This window comes from Spodoptera frugiperda, chromosome 22 (assembly GCF_023101765.2).
Source record: "Spodoptera frugiperda isolate SF20-4 chromosome 22, AGI-APGP_CSIRO_Sfru_2.0, whole genome shotgun sequence".
NCBI classification, from domain to species: Eukaryota; Metazoa; Arthropoda; class Insecta; order Lepidoptera; family Noctuidae; genus Spodoptera; species Spodoptera frugiperda.
The window spans coordinates 2,302,358-2,320,058 of NC_064233.1; the positions used below are offsets into that span (position 1 = coordinate 2,302,358).

Genomic DNA, 17,701 nt, shown 5'->3' on the forward strand with positions numbered 1-17,701 from the left:
GTTATACTGAGTTACGTAAAATTTTGTGTAGTTTGGTGACCTTGGGTAGAAAGATCCAATTTTAAGAGATTTTTTTTTCATTAAAAATATTACAAAAGAACAAGAGTAGGAACGGGGTGGTGTTTAATCAGTAAGAGTCTGACACTCCCTTTCTCCTCCAGATTTTCCATCCATACAAAAAAGTATCTGCTAACTGTGACTGCCTCGATAGCCAATTGGTCGCAACTATCGGGCAAGGAGTCTCGGGTTCGATTTCCGGGTCGGGCAAAGCTTGCTAGTTTTTTTCGGCTTTTCGAAGTTAGTACGGAGTCTGGAATCGTGTCCAGTATATGCCCACCCCCTATTACATGGGACTTATAACACAAATGGCGAAAAGTGGACATGTAAATGTACAGTGGGCATTGCGTGCCGTAATGTGCACCTCTGCCTACCCCTTCGGGGATAAAAGTCGTAACGTTAGATATGTGATAATAGAAACTATGGCCAAGTTATTAAGAGTAGATCTTGATCAGCTGTCGCGTGAAGGTTGGTGAAGGTCGCGCGAGATGCGCAAGCGCCGCCTTTATCGTTGTTCCCATAACAATTTGTTTGCAAAACAAACTGTGATTGTGTGAGTGTCAGTAGTTTTGATACTTTAAAATATTTTTTTAGTTATTCAGTCATAGTTTCGTTTGTGGTCGAGTGGCTATAAGTGCGACTGGTAAACAAGGGTTGTCTATAAGATTTAACTCCTGAGTCAAATCACACTGATATTATAAATGTGCAAAAATATACAAACAAACTGTTTAAATGTTTTTTTTATGAAACACGCCGAGAACTAGCCGACGTACCACCTGATGGTAAGCAATCGCCGCCACCTATGGACGCCCGAAACACCAGAGTTATTACAAGTGTGTTACCAGCCTTTTAGCGGTTAGGAATTGAGATTGGAAAGATTGGGCGTCCGGTAACCTCACTTACACAAAGCAAGCGTTGTTTTACGTCGGTTTTCTACTCGGCCGTGGTATCACTCCGGTCGAGCCGGCCCAGCAGTGCAAAAGCATGGCTCTCCCACACTTATACTTGTTTTTAAAATCATTCAATGTCTTCTCCCGCCATAAGCGAGGCGAGAGAGTGTCAGACTCTCACTGACTAAAAATCACGTTCCTTCGAACAGTAATAGTAAAAGTATAATATTCTTTTAAATATCTTATAAATTTCACTAAAACAAAGTATCAAAACTACCACACTCCACCCACAATACTACTACGCTCATAATCACAAGCTAACAGAACATTGGCCGGTTCCCGCGAGCTTACAACACTACTGACCCACTAATCGCCTCGCTTTGAATATATCTAGTGTTGCCCAGCAAGAGTCTTGCAAGTCTCGCATTTACCAATTAACCAACTTTAATTTTTTATACGACTAGCTACTTCCGCGCGGTTTCACCCGCTTTGCTTGGCTCCTATTGGTCATAGCGTGATGTTTTATAGCCTATAGCCTTCCTCGATAAATGCACTATTCAACACAAAAATAATTATTCAAATCGGACCAGTAGTTCCGGAGATTAGCGCGTTCAAACAAACAAACAAACAAACAAACAAACTCTTCAGCTTTATAATATTAATAATAATAATAATATATATATATATATATATATATATATATGTATATCATAATCTATAGTATAGATTATGATTTAACTGTAGTATTAACTGTATTGTGCAGATTTAACTATACAGTTATATTGTAAGGTGTGGCCGCTATTAAACAACCTCAAAATATAGTATACTAGCTACTCTGTTTCGTCATTGTAAGATCAAAAGCACCTAACATATAAAAAATAGCATTAGGCTAATAGGTATTTGTGAGACTAGCAAGACTCTTGCCGGGTAGTTAATACAGTTAAATCATAATCGTATAAAAAAATTAAGTTGACAGTTGGCTAATTGGTAAATGCGAGACTTGCAAGACTCTTGCTCGACAACACTAAATATATCGCCACTGTAATCAAATGTAATGGGGATTGTTGGGACATTGCTGGTGATTATCAATGTGATGTTAGTTTTGTTTAGTTTAGAAGGTGTAAGGCATTGTTTTTTGTTGTGTTGGGTAAAGGTTAGTTAAGATTTTTTTGTGTAATGTCATGTGTTTTTATCTGCGAAGGGGTGGGCGCAGAGGTGCACGTGTACATTACGGCACGTACAATGTTTACCCACTTTTCACTATTTGTATTATAAGTCCCATGTAATAGGGGGTGAGCCTATTGCGATATACTGGTCACATTTCTAGCCCAGTAATCCTTTTGCCCAACTAGTGAATTGATCCCGAGACCCCTAGTCGCATTTACGACCAACAAGGCAGCCGATTAAGTTTTTATTTAAAAGAAAAAATCTGGATTGCCTCGCTATGATGTGGTGAATTAAAAATAGTTTACTCCCACTGAACGGGTGAATGGTAGAAGACTAACAAAAAGGGTGTATCGATTGAGGATCGACCATGTTTGGGGTAGTCGGTAGAGGACGCGCGTGTATGGAGTTTCTTGCTCGTTCTTTTCATAATGAAATACTGTTCATTTTTCTAACATAGGTACTGATTCTTCTCCTTTTCCTACCTAAATATATTTTATTCTTGTAAAAAAGTTAGCTACCTTAGACCAGAAATTAAAATTATAACAAATCCGGGGGCCGGCTTGCAAATCTGACTAATAAATACAGTTCACTTTTTACTTGTGTCCCTAAGAAATAAACATTGGTAGCTTATAATACAATTATTATAATTAATGCCCATTCAAGTAAGTAATTCATAGGAAAACTACTAATTACATTACTAGAAAAACAATAAAAAAACAAAACAATAATATACTTAACTGACCATAGCCACTTGACAGTTGATACCAGAGACAATAGATAGTGTGACCAATTAATTAATTATTATTTGTAATTACTCTCATTACGGAGAGATAATCGTATTGATTAATACATTATAATTATGGGAATTCTATTTTTTATTATACAGAAAAGAAATGTCACGTTTTCATACATACATAATATGTGATACACATAACTGCACGGTTGGCGCGGTGGCTGAGCAACCGGCTGCCGCGCAACGTTTAGCGTGTTCGATTCCCGCACGGAGCAACTCTTTGTGTGATCCACAAATTGTTGTTTCGGGTCTGGGTGTCATGTGTATGTGAACTTGTATGTTTGTAAACGCACCCACGACACAGGAGAAAATCCTAGTGTGGGGCAACGATAAAAAAAAGATCTACAGTCCGTGACAGTCCACTGCTGGACCATGGGCCCCCTCTACCTAAGAAGGATTTGCCATAATCTTTCAACAGGCGGGTTGGAGATCGCAGTATAAAAGGTTCAGGTTTATCAGAGAGCGCTGCTGCCCGGTCTCTGTCTAATGTGTAGTACCTTAGAGTTCTTTGTCACCAGATTTGCTATGTAGATATGTTGTGAAGATGTAATAGCTAAGCTATGAAACTATCTGACACTCCCTCTCGCCTCGCCCAAGGCGGGAGAAGTAATTGGATAATTTTGCCCCTCAAAAAAAAAAAAAAAAAAACCGTTTTTACTGATACTAAGCTATGTAGCTGTGCGAGTAAGATGTGCTATGAAGATGCGCCGCCGCAAAGTAACTGCTGTAGGAACTGTGCTCTGCACATCTCTGCACACTACTCACGACCATCTATAGCACACACCATAACATGCATCTAAAAAATTTATCTTAGTTGAACCCGTTTTCACCAGTGCTAAGCTATGTGTACCAATGAATATGATTGGTGGAAACCAAACGCATCTACAGCAACGTAGCATAGCACATCTCTGTTGGAAAAGCACTCTTAATAGATTTTTACAACAGTCGCGGAAAGAGTGGCTTCTAAATCGACCTGTTGAGAAGATACATTGAGGAATATTGCAAAAATATATTATGAGATGAGCGATGCCAGAGCCAGTGTAGAATGTCCCTAGTTCCAGTGAGTCGGAACTGTGCCGCTGAATGCCCAGTGAGTCGGGTGCGCGGTGCAGGGCGATACTCCAGTGAGTCGGCGTAGTCACATTAATTTCTCCAAACAAGGAATTATAAACAGACCACCATCGATTAAAATGCCACCATTAACTACCGCAGACAGTGAAAAATACAATAAACAATCAACACGCGACGAATCGCAAGTAACGCCACGTGACAAACAAATGCGAAGCCAATTATTTCATTAACAATTTTACTATGACTCGTACGTAACATGCACTGGTAAAACCATTGTCGTGTTGGAAATAGATAGTTAGTATCTATCTATACTCGCAAACACGTGAGGAATAGCCATCGGTATCGCCTGGACAGTCTACGCTACATGCTTGTTGACTGGACAATCTCTGCACTACATGAGCTGCTGTTTACATGTGAACATTAGCTCATGACGATACCTAAGTACGTGTGTCGCCTGGACAGTCTACGCTACATGCTTGTTGACTGGACAATCTCTGCACTACATGAGCTGCTGTTTACATGTGAACATTAGCTCATGACGATACCTAAGTACGTGTGTCGCCTGGACAGTCTACGCTACATCATTGTTGTCTGGACAATCTCTGCACTACATGAGCTGCTGTTTACATGTGAACATTAGCTCATGACGATACCTAAGTACGTGTGTCGCCTGGACAGTCTACGCTACATGCTTGTTGACTGGACAATCTCTGCACTACATGAGCTGCTGTTTACATGTGAACATTAGCTCATGACGATACCTAAGTACGTGTGTCGCCTGGACAGTCTACGCTACATCCTTGTTGACTGGACAATCTCTGCACTACATGAGCTGCTGTTTACATGTGAACATTAGCTCATGACGATACCTAAGTACGCGTGTCGCCTGGACAGTCTACGCTACATCCTTGATGACTGGACAATCTCTGCACTACATGAGCTGCTGTTTACATGTGAACATTAGCTCATGACGATACCTAAGTACGTGTGTCGCCTGGACAGTCTACGCTACATGCTTGTTGACTGGACAATCTCTGCACTACATGAGCTGCTGTTTACATGTGAACATTAGCTCATGACGATACCTAAGTACGTGTGTCGCCTGGACAGTCTACGCTACATGCTTGTTGACTGGACAATCTCTGCACTACATGAGCTGCTGTTTACATGTGAACATTAGCTCATGACGATACCTAAGTACGTGTGTCGCCTGGACAGTCTACGCTACATGCTTGTTGACTGGACAATCTCTGCACTACATGAGCTGCTGTTTACATGTGAACATTAGCTCATGACGATACCTAAGTACGTGTGTCGCCTGGACAGTCTACGCTACATGCTTGTTGACTGGACAATCTCTGCACTACATGAGCTGCTGTTTACATGTGAACATTAGCTCATGACGATACCTAAGTACGTGTGTCGCCTGGACAGTCTACGCTACATGCTTGTTGACTGGACAATCTCTGCACTACATGAGCTGCTGTTTACATGTGAACATTAGCTCATGACGATACCTAAGTACGTGTGTCGCCTGGACAGTCTACGCTACATCCTTGTTGACTGGACAATCTCTGCACTACATGAGCTGCTGTTTACATGTGAACATTAGCTCATGACGATACCTAAGTACGTGTGTCGCCTGGACAGTCTACGCTACATCCTTGTTGACTGGACAATCTCTGCACTACATGAGCTGCTGTTTACATGTGAACATTAGCTCATGACGATACCTAAGTACGCGTGTCGCCTGGACAGTCTACGCTACATCCTTGATGACTGGACAATCTCTGCACTACATGAGCTGCTGTTTACATGTGAACATTAGCTCATGACGATACCTAAGTACGTGTGTCGCCTGGACAGTCTACGCTACATGCTTGTTGACTGGACAATCTCTGCACTACATGAGCTGCTGTTTACATGTGAACATTAGCTCATGACGATACCTAAGTACGTGTGTCGGCTGGACAGTCTAAGATACATGATTGTTGACTGGACAATCTCTGCACTACATGAGCTGCTGTTTACATGTGAACATTAGCTCATGACGATACCTAAGTACGTGTGTCGCCTGGACAGTCTACGCTACATGCTTGTTGACTGGACAATCTCTGCACTACATGAGCTGCTGTTTACATGTGAACATTAGCTCATGACGATACCTAAGTACGTGTGTCGCCTGGACAGTCTACGCTACATCCTTGTTGACTGGACAATCTCTGCACTACATGAGCTGCTGTTTACATGTGAACATTAGCTCATGACGATACCTAAGTACGTGTGTCGCCTGGACAGTCTACGCTACATCCTTGTTGACTGGACAATCTCTGCACTACATGAGCTGCTGTTTACATGTGAACATTAGCTCATGACGGTACCTAAGTACGTGTGTCGCCTGGACAGTCTACGCTACATCCTTGATGACTGGACAATCTCTGCACTACATGAGCTGCTGTTTACATGTGAACATTAGCTCATGACGATACCTAAGTACGTGTGTCGCCTGGACAGTCTACGCTACATGCTTGTTGACTGGACAATCTCTGCACTACATGAGCTGCTGTTTACATGTGAACATTAGCTCATGACGATACCTAAGTACGTGTGTCGCCTGGACAGTCTACGCTACATCCTTGTTGACTGGACAATCTCTGCACTACATGAGCTGCTGTTTACATGTGAACATTAGCTAATGACGATACCTAAGTACGTGTCGCCTGGACAGTCTACGCTACATCCTTGTTGACTGGACAATCTCTGCACTACATGAGCTGCTGTTTACATGTGAACATTAGCTCATGACGATACCTAAGTACGTGTGTCGCCTGGACAGTGCGGTACACGATTATTCGATTTAATTAATTTTCTTAATTGATATCCGTGCTGTATATGGCGTGATCAACTTGCAACGGTTACTTTGTAAATAATGCATTATTACACAATGTATGTGTGAAGTTTTGTAGTTCGTTTTGGTCGATTAAACGTAAAAGGAAAGGATTACCTTTTTTATTTTCAGAATAGTAGAAAGTTTTTTTACAATATTGATACCTAATCGTTTGTAACTGACAGAGACAGTTTCTAATTATTGCTAATTTTAATGACATTGACAGTTTGACATTTGTATGCGCACGAGTCGATGAGGCGCTGTAATTATTTTGTTTCGATTCATGAATATTGTTTTTTAATTTTGAATTGAAGTAGATTATTGATTGAATATCATTGGAACGATGGTAACACACAATTACACGTATATGAATAACTGGCTTACATAAGCTTAACCAACATTTTTATAGCTGAGACGGTGAACGTCGAAGTGTGGGAGAGCCATGCTTCGGCACTGCTAGGCCGGCTCGACCGGAGTGATACCACGGCCTCACAGAAAACCGACGTGAAACAACACTTGTGTTGTGTGAGTAAGAATACCGGAAGCCCAATTACCTCCTCGCCAATCTTCCCGATACCTGATAACCCTCCAATCTTTAAATGCCTAACCCCCAAAAGGCCGGGGTGCGCCTCTGGTGTAACGGGTGTCAATGGTGGGTGATCACCATCAGGTGATCCGTCTGCTCGTTTACCTGCATAAACCATAAAAATACGTTCGATTTAACTCATTATTACATAAATAAATATGTCGCCTACACAAGCGCCTACAGAAATAGTGATTGCTACAAGTAACCGATACTCAACTTTGCTCTATTCATTACGAAGGTACCAGTTGGCATACACTGGGTACAATTCCAGACTCCGTTTAATTAAGTTTCAGAAAAACCTAAGAATACTTTACTCAACACTGAAATCGTACTCTTTATCAATTAATACAAGTAACAGACGAATGCTAAAAGCGTTACGGTGCTTTTCCACCAGAGATGTGCTGCGTTTGGCTTCCACCAATCATATTCATTGGTACACATAGCATAGCACTGGTGAAAATGGACTCAACTAAGCTATGTTTTTTATATGGAAAGATAAGTGATTTTATATGGAAAGATAAGTGATTTTATATGGAAGATGCGCAGCTGCATAGCTTAGTGCTTAGCTGACAGTAGAAACGGTCATTTTATAACCTATTTGCAAAAATAAATATCATTTATCATAGTTTCACAGCTTAGCTATCACATCTTCGTAACATAGCTACATAGCACGTCTCTGATGGAAAAGTACCGTTACAAAAACACTTTAGTAGGTTTTCCACCCATTACATTAACAAACATCCAACCCATTAATTTCCTAAGTGATCTATAATTATGAGATGAGCGATGCCAGAGCCAGTGTAGAATGTCCCTAGTTCCAGTGAGTCGGAACTGTGCCGCTGAATGCCCAGTGAGTCGGGTGCGCGGTGCAGGGCGATACTCCAGTGAGTCGGCGTAGTCACATTAATTTCTCCAAACCAGGAATTATAAATACACCACCATCAACTAACATGCCACCATTAACTAACGCAGAAGGTGAAAAAACAATAAAAAATCAACACGCGACGAATCGCAAGTAACGCCACGTGACAAACAAATGCGAAGCCAATTATTTCATTAACAATTTTACTATGACTCGTACGTAACATGCAGTGGTAAAACCATTGTCGTGTTGGAAATAGATAGTTAGTATCTATCTATACTCGCAAACACGTGAGGAATAGCCATCGGTATCGCCTGGACAGTCTACGCTACATGCTTGTTGACTGGACAATCTCTGCACTACATGAGCTGCTGTTTACATGTGAACATTAGCTCATGACGATACCTAAGTACGTGTGTCGCCTGGACAGTCTACGCTACATGCTTGTTGACTGGACAATCTCTGCACTACATGAGCTGCTGTTTACATGTGAACATTAGCTCATGACGATACCTAAGTACGTGTGTCGCCTGGACAGTCTACGCTACATCATTGTTGACTGGACAATCTCTGCACTACATGAGCTGCTGTTTACATGTGAACATTAGCTCATGACGATACCTAAGTACGTGTGTCGCCTGGACAGTCTACGCTACATGCTTGTTGACTGGACAATCTCTGCACTACATGAGCTGCTGTTTACATGTGAACATTAGCTCATGACGATACCTAAGTACGTGTGTCGCCTGGACAGTCTACGCTACATCCTTGTTGACTGGACAATCTCTGCACTACATGAGCTGCTGTTTACATGTGAACATTAGCTCATGACGATACCTAAGTACGCGTGTCGCCTGGACAGTCTACGCTACATCCTTGATGACTGGACAATCTCTGCACTACATGAGCTGCTGTTTACATGTGAACATTAGCTCATGACGATACCTAAGTACGTGTGTCGCCTGGACAGTCTACGCTACATGCTTGTTGACTGGACAATCTCTGCACTACATGAGCTGCTGTTTACATGTGAACATTAGCTCATGACGATACCTAAGTACGTGTGTCGCCTGGACAGTCTACGCTACATGCTTGTTGACTGGACAATCTCTGCACTACATGAGCTGCTGTTTACATGTGAACATTAGCTCATGACGATACCTAAGTACGTGTGTCGCCTGGACAGTCTACGCTACATGCTTGTTGACTGGACAATCTCTGCACTACATGAGCTGCTGTTTACATGTGAACATTAGCTCATGACGATACCTAAGTACGTGTGTCGCCTGGACAGTCTACGCTACATGCTTGTTGACTGGACAATCTCTGCACTACATGAGCTGCTGTTTACATGTGAACATTAGCTCATGACGATACCTAAGTACGTGTGTCGCCTGGACAGTCTACGCTACATGCTTGTTGACTGGACAATCTCTGCACTACATGAGCTGCTGTTTACATGTGAACATTAGCTCATGACGATACCTAAGTACGTGTGTCGCCTGGACAGTCTACGCTACATCCTTGTTGACTGGACAATCTCTGCACTACATGAGCTGCTGTTTACATGTGAACATTAGCTCATGACGATACCTAAGTACGTGTGTCGCCTGGACAGTCTACGCTACATCCTTGTTGACTGGACAATCTCTGCACTACATGAGCTGCTGTTTACATGTGAACATTAGCTCATGACGATACCTAAGTACGCGTGTCGCCTGGACAGTCTACGCTACATCCTTGATGACTGGACAATCTCTGCACTACATGAGCTGCTGTTTACATGTGAACATTAGCTCATGACGATACCTAAGTACGTGTGTCGCCTGGACAGTCTACGCTACATGCTTGTTGACTGGACAATCTCTGCACTACATGAGCTGCTGTTTACATGTGAACATTAGCTCATGACGATACCTAAGTACGTGTGTCGCCTGGACAGTCTACGCTACATCATTGTTGACTGGACAATCTCTGCACTACATGAGCTGCTGTTTACATGTGAACATTAGCTCATGACGATACCTAAGTACGTGTGTCGCCTGGACAGTCTACGCTACATGCTTGTTGACTGGACAATCTCTGCACTACATGAGCTGCTGTTTACATGTGAACATTAGCTCATGACGATACCTAAGTACGTGTGTCGCCTGGACAGTCTACGCTACATCCTTGTTGACTGGACAATCTCTGCACTACATGAGCTGCTGTTTACATGTGAACATTAGCTCATGACGATACCTAAGTACGTGTGTCGCCTGGACAGTCTACGCTACATCCTTGTTGACTGGACAATCTCTGCACTACATGAGCTGCTGTTTACATGTGAACATTAGCTCATGACGATACCTAAGTACGCGTGTCGCCTGGACAGTCTACGCTACATCCTTGATGACTGGACAATCTCTGCACTACATGAGCTGCTGTTTACATGTGAACATTAGCTCATGACGATACCTAAGTACGTGTGTCGCCTGGACAGTCTACGCTACATGCTTGTTGACTGGACAATCTCTGCACTACATGAGCTGCTGTTTACATGTGAACATTAGCTCATGACGATACCTAAGTACGTGTGTCGCCTGGACAGTCTACGCTACATCCTTGTTGACTGGACAACCTCTGCACTACATGAGCTGCTGTTTACATGTGAACATTAGCTCGTGACGATACCTAAGTACGTGTCGCCTGGACAGTCTACGCTACATGCTTGTTAACTGGGCAATCTCTGCACTAAATGATCTGCTGTTTACATGTGAACATTAGCTCATGACGATACCTAAGTACGTGTGTCGCCTGGACAGTATACGCTACACGATTATTCGATTTAATTAATTTTCTTAATGGATATCCGTGCTGTATATGGCGTGATCAAGTTGCAGCGGTTACTTTGTAAATAATGCATTATTACACAATGCAAGTGTGAAGTTTTGTGGTGCGTTTTGGTCGATTAAACATAGAAGGAAAGGATTATCCTTTTTTATTTTCAGACTAGTAGAAAAAAGTTTTTACAATATTGATACCTAATCGTTTATAACTGACAGAGACAGTTTCTAATTATTGCTAATTTTGATGACATTGACAGTTTGACATTTGTATGCGCACGAGTCGATGAGGCACTGTAATTATTTTGTTTCGATTCATGAATATTGTTTTTTAATTTTGAATTGAAGTAGATTATTGATTGAATATCATTGGAACGATGGTAACACACAATTACACGTATATGAATAACTGGCTTACATAAGCTTAACCAACATTTTTATAGCTGAGACGGTGAACGTCGAAGTGTGGGAGAGCCATGCTTCGGCACTGCTAGGCCGGCTCGACCGGAGTGATACCACGGCCTCACAGAAAACCGACGTGAAACAACACTTGTGTTGTGTGAGTAAGAATACCGGAAGCCCAATTACCTCCTCGCCAATCTTCCCGATACCTGATAACCCTCCAATCTTTAAATGCCTAACCCCCAAAAGGCCGGGGTGCGCCTCTGGTGTAACGGGTGTCAATGGTGGGTGATCACCATCAGGTGATCCGTCTGCTCGTTTACCTGCATAAACCATAAAAATACGTTCGATTTAACTCATTATTACATAAATAAATATGTCGCCTACACAAGCGCCTACAGAAATAGTGATTGCTACAAGTAACCGATACTCAACTTTGCTCTATTCATTACGAAGGTACCAGTTGGCATACACTGGGTACAATTCCAGACTCCGTTTAATTAAGTTTCAGAAAAACCTAAGAATACTTTACTCAACACTGAAATCGTACTCTTTATCAATTAATACAAGTAACAGACGAATGCTAAAAGCGTTACGGTGCTTTTCCACCAGAGATGTGCTGCGTTTGCCTTCCACCAATCATATTCATTGGTAAACATAGCTTAGCACTGGTGAAAATGGACTCAACTAAGCTATGTTTTTTATATGGAAAGATAAGTGATTTTATATGGAAAGATAAGTGATTTTATATGGAAGATGCGCAGCTACATAGCTTAGTGCTTAGCTGACAGTGGAAACGGTCACATAGTTTCACAGCTTAGCTATTACATCTTCGTAACATAGCTACATAGCACGTCTCTGATGGAAAAGCGCCGATACAAAACCAATTAAGTGGTTTTTCACCCATTACATTAACAAACATCCAACCCATTAATTTCCTAAGTGATCTATAAAAGAGTGTTCAAAAGTCGGTAGTTCCCTAAAAACATGGCAGGTGGCGTTACTATCGAAGTTCCGGTTATATAACCTTAATGAAGACGAAAGCAATTAGTCGGTAAAGTGTGTTCCGACATTTCAGTGATAAATCATTCAATAGTAGGTATGCTTGGATTTCCTAAGGAGTAGAGTGCTTTTCCACCAGCGATGCACTTAAGTGTGGGAGAACCATGCTTTGGCACGACGTCGCGTTCCGCGCGCACCTGTCATCAGACCACCACAGATGGGGCCCAGTAGGGCTGATGCCTAATCCGGAGCTGCGGCCTACCTAGCGGGTTTACCGGGGCTCCGGCTCGAAAAGCAAAAGTAGGAACGGGGTGGTTTTCAGTCAGTAAGAGTCTGACACTTCCTCTCGCCTTACCCTGGCGAGAGAAGTAATTGGATGATTTACCCCCATGAAAAAAAAGGGTTAACTTAATTATAACTACTTACTATTGACTGTAAGGTTGGTGCGGTAGCTAGGCAACTGGCTGCCGTGCAACGTGTAGCGAGTTCGATTACCGCACGGAGCAACTCTTTGTGTGATCCATAAATAAACTTAGTGACTCGATACTAGTAGAGCTTTTTCTCCATTGCGTAAACCGGGGTAATTTAGTATGTTTTTTGTTAATTTAGTATGTTTATATTAGTTACTAGCTTCTGCCCGCGACTCCGTCCGCGCGGATGTCGGTCTTCGCGTGGAAGTTTTATTTCTCCATTTTGAGTAACTCTGACAATGACATCTTATAAATATCTATTAGACCCAAATACGGCGAGGCCCATAATAATTAAGGAGATCCCTCTATTGAGCTACTGCTGTTGAGCTCGCGTTCTGTAGTATAAAACTGAAAATATAGATTTCTTTTTCTACGTATTTTTTCAGGATAATAAGGTACAATTATACCAAGTTTCATCGAAATCGAACGTGTATGTTTTTTTAAAACAAAAACAGCCTATGTATAACCCTATTCACTCAACCATATAAAACTAAAAAAAAATACACAACCCTTGCATTTTCTCCACCCATGAGAAAACAGTGACATTTTGCAAAAATACACGTGCGTTACTTACTCGGGCATTGAACCCGCGGCAGACGGTGTTAAACCACCGAACCATAGCGGCTGGTTAAAAGGCTGTTATTTATAATAATTTATTTCTTTTTGTGCCTGCCTCGTTGGTCGAGTGGTCGCAAGTGCGACTGCCGGACAAGGGGTCTCGGGTTCAATTCCTGTATCGGGCAAAGTATTACTGGGCTTTTTTCGGTATTTCGAAAATTTCTCAGTAGTAGCACGGAGTCTGGAATTGTGCCCAGTATATGGCAATAGGCTCACCCCCTATTACATAGGACTTATAACACAAATGGTGAAAAGTGGGTGTACATTGTATAGCGGCATTACGTGCTGTAATGTGCACCTCTGATTACCCCTTTGGAGATAAAAGGCGTGACGTTGCTTAGTTGCTGGGACGTGATTTAGTAAGATTTTCTGGCAAGTTTAAGATTCAATTCTGGGCTCCGACTCGAAGCAGGTGTAGGAATGTGGTGGCGTTTAGTCGGTAGGAGTCTGACACTCCCTCTCGCCTCGCCCAAGGCGGGAGAAGTCATTGGATGGATTGGATTTTTCCACCTCAAACAAAAAAGTTTAATTAGAGAGCTGGGTAAACAGTTATTAGGTTTTTTATGGTATGAAATGGGCAGATGGATCACAACATGAATATCAGACCCACAACACCAGAGAAGTTACTAATAATTTACCCACGCTTGGGGGTGAGGGATTAGGATTTAGATTTAACCTCATTCACAATACGGCTGCCCACAACGTTTTGGTAGACACCATCCCTACTCTTCCCGCGGGTACCATATACCCGACTAAGGGACTACACATTAGACAGAGACCGGGCAGCAGTGCTCTCTGATAAACCTGAACCTTTTATACTGCGATCTCCAACCCGCCTACCTGCGGAGATTATGGCAAACCCTCTTATGTAGAGGAGGCTCATAGTCCAGCAGGGGACTGTCACTTGCTAAGAATTATAACGTCACGCCTTTAATCCCTGAAGGGGTAGGCAGAGGTGCACATTATGGCATATAATGCCAATGTACACCCACATTTCACAATTTATGTTATAAGTCCCATGTAATAGGTGGTGAGCCTATTGCCATATACCGGGCACATTTCCAGACTCCGTGCTACTACTGAGATATTTTCGAAAACCCGAAAAAAGCCCAGCAATACTTTGTATTACCCGGGAATTGAGCCTGAGACCCCTTGCCCGGCAGTCGCACTTGCAACCACTCGGCCAACGAGGCAGCTGCTAAGAATTACTTAACACATATTCTCCAATTTATTATCCCACCTCTCACCACCACCCTCAAAACTCGACGCGGGCATCGAACCCGTGTCAGACGGCTTCTAACCACTGAACCATAGTGTTTCGTGAACCGTGCACAGGTACTAGTGTGTGATACGTCATGCGTGACGAGTATGTGTGGGTTAGTACGCCTGGTGGAGCGCTCTACTTTAATTTGTTTTTGTAATAGGGATGATGACTGGGTCAAAAATAAATTATTACAACTTTTCAATACAATAAAATATTCAAAAATAATCACACTCTCATTCATAAATTTGATGAACTACTTAATTTTCGATTTTTTCTTTCTAGCAAAATTTCTAGAAATAAGTCTGCTATTTGATGTCAAAAACTTATGACGTCATAATAGAGTATTTCATACAAAGTTCATAGAAAATATAGTTTTTGACGTTTCGAAAAAAGTATTGAATTTGACTAGTAGGAAACATGCCTATTAAGTCTTTGACTGCTAACAGAAAACTGTTGAAGGCAAATCCTCCGCTAACGTCGGTCACCGGTGACCACCGCGGCGTTCAATGTGTGATTGGGCTGGTTTTTGTATGGTAGATAGTTAAATTGAATAGATATAGAAACGTAACGGCTTTTAATACTTGATGATATAACGGATAGGATAGGCAGAGGTGTAAAGTACTTAAAAAAATGTAAGTTAAGCTAGTTAAGTTAGTAATTATAGTAGTTAGTATTTAGTTAGTAAGTATACTAGTTAAGTTATGAGATAAATATAAAGGCAGGTGATCCTTTTGTCATACATTAAGATACTATTTCGAGAAAACTGACAAAGACCTTGCCATTTCGGGAATCAAACCTAAAACCTCATGCTCAACAATCACACGACCCATCCTCTAGTTTAATGTTAATAAACAAAATTGACATCACTTATTTCATTGCATTACAAAATAAATATAAAAAAACACTAAATAGAGCCACTTACATGTCACAATCACGCATCACCTCGCCCACACAATATCCGTATGTTACACACTTACACACACACATACAAACAGTTCAACAGGTGTAACACATGGACACGTGGATGTACAGGCTGTTGTTTTGTTATACAAACATTTTCTGCTCGTGTGATATAATGCTAAAAACTTAAATAATTAACTTTTCGAGTTGAGAGAGATAACAACTGTTTCAATTTCTATTCCTAAGTCAGGCAAGGTTAACACCAAGTCTAGATATTCCAGTGTAAAGCATTAAAATTGACTTCATCACTAATATATGAGGCATAATGTATTACGACATTACATTTAAAATTGATACCTATGCCAAACCCTTTTCCGAAGTTGCGGACTACCTATCGGGTTTACAGGGGCCCCGGCTCGAAGGACAGAAGTAGAAACGGGGTGGTATTTAGTAAGTAAGAGTCTGATACTGCCTCTCGCCTCACCCAAGAGAGAAGTCATTGGATGATTTTCACTCTTAAAATAAGCCAAACCCTTTAAGAGATATATCACGTGATATGTTATTCTTATTTTTTCATTACGTGCCCTATTACCAACATATTATCTATCTTTATCTTCATACAGAATCACGCGCTAGTATCATCTTAGAACGTGATTTTAAAAACAATTGAATTGGTCACGTCTCACCGTGATCTTATTTTAATGGGTGTTTTTATAACTTCAAGCGGAAAAATAAAATAAAAAACTACGATTTTGAACCATTTACGATAACAGCTAGAACCCAATATATTATTATCATTGCTTGATTGTAAACGCTAAAATAAATCCACTGTGAACCTATGGGGCTCCTCCACATAAGAGGATTCTCCATCATCTCCCCACTTGAAATAATATATGGGTTAGATATTGCAGTTTTCGATAGAAATGCACTATGTAGTCCCTTATTGCTTATGTAAGTGTTCTTTTTTTTCGGAGAAAATCTTCCTATAGGTACCTTCTCCCACCTTGGGTGAGGTGAGAGGGAGTGTCAGACTTTTACTAACTAAAAACCATCCCGTTCCTGCTTTTCGAAACCGGAGCCCCGGTAAACGAGCTAGGTAGTCCGCAGCTCCGGGACTGTATTCTACTCAGCCGTCATTATATGTTTAAAATAGTACCTATACCTACAAGTTATAACATTTTATAGACATCTGAACAAGACCTACCTATACAACTAATAAAACTTCATAAACATTTGAAAATACCTTGCTAAATCCTGTTTAGTTATTTTTCACTAAAATACTTTCACAGATAACAGGATATCTATTTTTGAAACGTTACACAATAAGATCATCCTTCCCCTGAAGTCTCGCCTGAAATTCAATTTGAATTGGAATGTAAGACATTTCCATTTGTACTGAAATACAGGGGCAAGTCGTTTTTCAGGAACTGAAATTTAACGTCGCTTTTTGTCTTCATTTATATAGATATTTGAACTGAATAAGTAGAATAGAATAGAATAATCTTTATTGTATACCATTATTCAAAAGAATACAAAAATAGAAATATTAAGGTGAAGAGGCTTTGCATGTTTACTTTCCGAAATTTACATGTAAGTAATTATAAAGTTGCATGCTTTTGCTCACACGTGATTCCGCCTGTATCCTAAAGGAAAAAGGGGCCAACTCCAACTGTCTAATTCTATTTAATCAGACACAAAAATCTAGACCAGTACATGAAATGTACATATTTACGATACATACACTAAAATAATATTTTTTTAATTTTTGTCTGTCTGTCTTTATGTTCTGGCTAATGCTTAAAATGGCTGGACCGATCTTGACAGGACTTTTATTCGCAAATAGCTAATAAACTAAGGAAAAACTTAAGCTACTTGTTTTAGTCACCAAGTCCGTAATCCACAAGCGA

The 17,701-nt window shown here is 41.1% G+C and overlaps 1 long non-coding RNA gene across 1 annotated transcript; it reads right to left on the reverse strand.

Annotated features, from left to right (window-relative positions):
- Positions 1-4,323: 4,323 nt before the first annotated feature.
- LOC126912104 (uncharacterized) lies at positions 4,324-10,997 on the reverse strand. Its single transcript, XR_007706736.1, has 3 exons — positions 10,934-10,997; positions 8,719-10,825; positions 4,324-5,927 (listed from the first exon to the last, which is right to left on the reverse strand). It is a non-coding gene; the product is annotated as an uncharacterized LOC126912104 (long non-coding RNA).
- Between the last annotated feature and the right edge of the window lie 6,704 nt (positions 10,998-17,701).